Here is a 5,853-nt window from a genome sequence, read left to right on the forward strand (position 1 = left end):
CCAGCTGAAATCAAACGTGCAAATGTGCTGCAGCCTCTCCTTTTCCCCAGTGGGCTCCCATTGGAGTCTAATTCATTAGTCATGACGAGGCTGAAATATTTTTTTTCTAAACTGCAGAAGATTAAAGTTGAACACTTTCTGGGCTTCATGTTTGTGGGTAGAGAATCATTTATGTTTCCAACATCACAAAAGCCCAGTTTGTTTGTTGTCTTCTTACACAATATGTAAAGTATGTGTGTTGTTATTGCAGCTGTGTGTGTGTGTGTAGATCTACTCAAGTGTGTATTCTAAAAAAGGTTCTCGCCCTCGGCATCGTGTGAGGTTTGCACAAGACAAGACTGTTTATTACATAATCACAGAGAGGAGGATGCTGCATATGCAAAGCAGAGATACAGTCCTGTGTCAAGACATGCCATTTTACATACTCATGGTCCTCAGAGGTTGAACCCTGATAACTTGGGATCTGACCAATTTTACTTCCAGCACCATTAGCTGGTTCATATTTGTGGCTTTGGGTGAAATATACTATAACAAGGATTGCTATGAAATTTGCTTCACAAATTAATTTCCCCCAGATAATTACAATAACTTTATTAATCAAAATAATGTATGACTGATATGGCCAAGGGCATTTGGTGGAGTCAAGCGTTTATATCCTGTTGGTTTTTTTCTCTTGCTCGCCTGCTGTAATGTACAGTACATTATGCTCCTCTGTAGATACACATGCTGTGTTAGTCAAGCAGACACAGGCGTAATCCTCCGCTGCAGCTCAGATACCATGAGAACAGGCACGGGGCTCCTAGAGGGGGGACTCTGAGAAACAACACCACGAACACATCTCACCCCGTGTTTTGGTGTAACAGCTTCAAAAAACAAGATGAAACAGATTAATGGAGAATTCCTCACGCTCATGCCTCAGCAGAAATAATACACTGCAAGCCTTTGTTTCCAATCCGCTTTGGTCTGTCTGTGGCTGTCTGTGTGAAGGCCCAAAGCCCAGATCATATGACTCACACATGCCCTGTCCCCTCAGGGTCTTCATCCTCCGCCAGATACCTGACCAGCGCCCGACCCTCAGCCTCAGCATGATTCACAAATATCAAAGTGCTTCTGGCTGGGCATCTAAAATGATTCACAAGAAATGACAACCTTCGCTTCTGTTTCTACATAAAGCCCCCTTAACGCTTCCAAGTTTTTGTTTAATGACTTGAAATGTTGATGCCTTTGTTTGTCAAGTATAGGAATTTTAGTCGCTCAATAAACAATAAAGCTCAAAGACCATTCAGGATGAATCTGCCAAACAAAACAACACTGAGCGATTCTGAATCAAATGTTCTTTGTTTTGGTCTTTTAAAAATGCATCAAGAACTCTGACATTTCTGTCATGTTGCCAATTAGAGCTCCCCACTTCCAGAGCTGCAGAAATATTTACATATTTATATAATGGTCAAATGAGGAGAGTGCAGTGTAGCATGAAACACGTTATTCTCTAAAATTCCAGCTCTGGTCTGAGGCTGCGAGCTCAGCCAATGTTGGATTCTTTGTCTATAAGCAGAAGCAGTGGAACTGGAGCAGAAAACAGCTTCATCTCTGTTTCTGATACTGCTGTCTGTTTGATGCTTGTAACGCTATCTGACAGCTCGGTTTCTCAGTTTCTGTCTAATTCTATGAAATACTCTGCTGCTGCAGTCAAGGCTGAGGCAGCGCAAACTCACTCACACCACACACTGAAGATGATTATTTAATACCGCTGTTCTGCACAGGCTCATTAGGAGTATGTCTGTGCAACAAAAATAACCACATAGATAATTTATTGAGTCGCCAGCCACTGCTTTGATCTTCCTTTTATTGCACATCCTGATGCACTTTCATACATTTTAATTACTGTCCCATATGTTCTTCCATACCCTACGAAGCTGGTACTGCAGCTGAACTCTGACCTACCCACAACCCTTGCATACAGGTCATATTTCACATTTAAAATGCAATGATAACATCCTTTAGGAGTGACAATGTGAACACTGCCGTGAGAGCATGAACATTTGACTTTTTCTCCTCATCAGGGTCAAATAGAGTTTGCTTCACTTATCAGAAAAAGGATTATGTAACCTGCTAATGCATCAATACATGAATGTATGGATGACTTTTTATCCATCTGTGGCCCTCAAACAAAACAAGTTTATGTACTGGGGCAAAGACAACACATTCTTGTATTGTATTTTAGCTTAGCTTAGTTACATACCAAAAACTATTTCATTACAAAAGCAATCTTTTTTGTCTAAATGAATTATTGGATTTTGTTACAAACTATTATGCAAGCACGTCTTTTAGAACGTTTAAAAAGTGGCATTATAAACTCAACTTGAAACCATTAGACAATCTTTCTTTTCCAAAGAAGAGCAATCTCCCTGATGTAGTCTGCCTTTCATTCTTGTTTTGTGGGTTTGTTGGTGTATTTTTCTGGTTGGCCAAACATAAATGACGTGACCTAATGTTGACATTTAAAGTGCAGCGACTGTACAATGTGGTCTAATCGCAGTCAAAATATGGCAGTCTGAAAGCATGAATGTATTATTGTCAGTTCTTTGGGTCAGAATGAAAACACACAGAATGTCCTTCTACACTGACATCAATGTTGAAATCAAAAATATTCCACTATACTGAGAATCATCACATATTCTGCCCCTCCTTGTGATGTGAAAGCACCAAACACAGCAGAGCAGATTTCCGGGCCGGCAGATTAAAGCTAACTACCAAAACCGTTTCTCAGCCTCAACCTCCAGATTCAGGATTTTTTTGTTGTTGCAGCGGCTCATTTCCCTCGCTGAGCCGAAAATGGGATGCCAAGAGCAATCCTCCCTGGATTATTTAAACAGCCACTTCAAAGGGGAGCAATTATAATCCTACATTATTGATATGGGAAAAAACTGTGAGTAAATGTCATAGTAACTAGAGGAACTGCCACAGACATATTTGAACGTGCAGAATGTGAGTGCAGGATAAGTCTTTTAGGTTTTAAGGGTTTAATTTCTTTATGTGACGTAAGACGGTAGGTTGAGTAGAATTAATCTTTCACCCTATTCAAATTCAGAACACTTACACACACACATGAAACATCCACTCCAAATGCTCTCAAATACATACAAAAAATACATTATTAAAAAACAAAATGCAGCTCATATCTAAAAGCTGTAGTATAGTTTATGGTTTGTATTTTGTGGTGTTATGAAACCGTTTTATGCTCTCACATCCCATAGTAAGTGTACTGACCCAGTTTAGAGCATGTGTGTCCGCTTGAGTGTGTGTCTGTGTGGTAGTTAGTAGTAAGTGGCAGTGAATTATGCTGCACGTGTCCCAGAGAACTCAGATGTGCAGATGGTTATTTTAGTCAGGCAAAGGCTAAAGGCAGGCAGCACGCTGTCATATTGCGTAAATCTTTTGGCAGGAAAACGGTCCATCCCTGCAGGTCAATTGTGAGATTACTGCACATTTTGAGAAAATGGTGAATGAGTAGACTATATTTTTAAATAAAGTATATTTATGTAAAACTCAGCCGAGCCCTTTTTATTTAAAATTCAGTAACCCTTGTAATAACTTTCTATTCCTTGCCATCAGCTCTGCATGAGTAATAACATTTTATGCGTCAGTGACCTTGTTGGATTCAGAGTTTACTGACCTTTAAAATGTCTGAATCAGGACCAAATGCTTTTGTTTTCAGACATTTAACTCCCTTATATTCCCATTATAAATCCATAACATATCTTTTTGTAAGAAATACGTTATTCTTTGTCTGGACAGTGCACCTTTTAGGTTTATTATATATCAGCAAATGCACAGTATTTGTGCCTGTGTATGTTCAAAGTGTCGGAAAGGCTGAAGGTTGGTCAGTGACATGTTGATGGTTTGTGACTTATTGCTTCCTGTTACGATGGTGAGATTTAGCTACCAGCATGTTTCCAATATCAAAGCAGGTCAAGGATGTGGCTGCACAGCACACAAGTCTTAAATCACCTCCACGCCTTTTCACACTGACACGTGTTTGAAGATCAAGACATAAAGATGCCTTACAAAGGAGTTTGTTTGTCCCCATGATTCCCACCAGCTCCATATTCTTTAAATAAGTATTTACCATATCCACATTGGAAATTGTTTTTTTCTTTAGAATTGTAATTCAAAATGAATAAATAACTTTGACTTGATCATTTTGTTACAAACATTGTCCTGTCCTCTAATCTCTACTAGAATACTTGTTCATGTATAGGTGTCTTAACGTCTAGTTTTAAGCTCTTCTGATGTACCAAATCTTAATATCCTTTCACCGCAGAGCTGGTAACAATTGTGTATTGATTAGATTCTGATCTGTGCAAGTCACATTTGACTGACTTTAGTTCTAATGTCAATTTGAATGTGACTTCAACCCATAGTGACTCTAAATTTCTCATGATGGCGGATTAGTGTTCAGCATTTTTCCTAATAATTCTTTTTTGCCATCAAGTTCCAGCTCTCCCGTGTTGCATTGTGTTTCGACTCCATTGCTCCAGAAGTTTTCCATTACAAATAATAAAAAGCTTTGTCTCGCAAATATTTCTTAAATAAAGCACACATGTACTGTAGACAGAGGTGTTGATGTGTGGAAAACAGATTGAGGGGGTCTTAATTTAAAAAAGCAGCTGTGGAAATGTTTGGGTTGGCTGGGGTGATACAAACAGCCTGACCGTCTCCAGACTCTCAGCAGATGTGTCTACACACACACACACACACACACACACACACACACACACACACACACACACACACACACACACACACACACACACACACACACACAGACATTCATTTAGTCCTACAGTACTGTATGTCTAAACTGGAACCATACATATTGCAGGGTCCTTGAACTCAGAGGGACACAGCATCAGTCATGCACGACTTCTCTGTTTGTCACAGTTAAAAGGATGTGTAGTGTGTGTGTGTGTGTGTGTGTCTGATCTTTGTTAAACCAAAGATTTTAACATGGTTATCACACTAATGTACTCCATTAGCATGCACATGAGAAATACACGCTGAAGAAAATAGGTTGAAAGCATCGAATGTCTGTGCTAAGATATTAAAGGTCACCTATTATGCAAAATCCACCTTATCATGTCTTTTATACATAAACATGTGTCCCCTCTGCGTTAAGCGATTCTGAAAGTTTCAGGAAAAAAGATTCACTCACTTTTTGTCCTGATCCATTTCTATAAAAACCTGCCTGAAAATGAGCTGATCAGATTTTGGCCACTTTATGATGTCATAATGTTGGCTTGTGTAACCTTTAGCCAATAACCAACCAAGGTATCTGCCGCCCACCTTATCACCTGACTCTCCTCCCAGAGCACCATTGTGTTCTTTTTAACCAAATATCTTGCGTATTTTCATCTAAAGTAACAAACACAGAATCAGATATTTTGAAACAGGGCTGAAACAGAGGGGATTATGGGATGCTACAATGGGTGATCTGTTTGGTATTTCGAGCCAAACACTTCAGAGACATGTTTTGTGTATTTCAGAGACCTATAATATATTGATGAAAAACAGTATAATAGGGGACCTTTAAATGTGACTAGTGAAAACTTTGAACTACTGGTTATAAAGAAGGAGATGTCACAAGTATGTAGGGTTCATTCTGTGGGTTACCTTAATGTGTGTACACAATTGACCAAATCTATCAGATGGTTGTTCAGTTATTTCAGTCAGGATTATAGTTTTGGATTGTGATCATAGACGCACTCCACCAGCAGGGCTAAACAATGACAACTAATGTCAGGCCCTGGGACGTGTCGGGGAAGGAGCAATATGAAAGTTGTAATAAATAGG

This window comes from Trematomus bernacchii, unplaced genomic scaffold (genome assembly GCF_902827165.1).
Source record: "Trematomus bernacchii unplaced genomic scaffold, fTreBer1.1, whole genome shotgun sequence".
Lineage (NCBI taxonomy): Eukaryota > Metazoa > Chordata > Actinopteri > Perciformes > Nototheniidae > Trematomus > Trematomus bernacchii.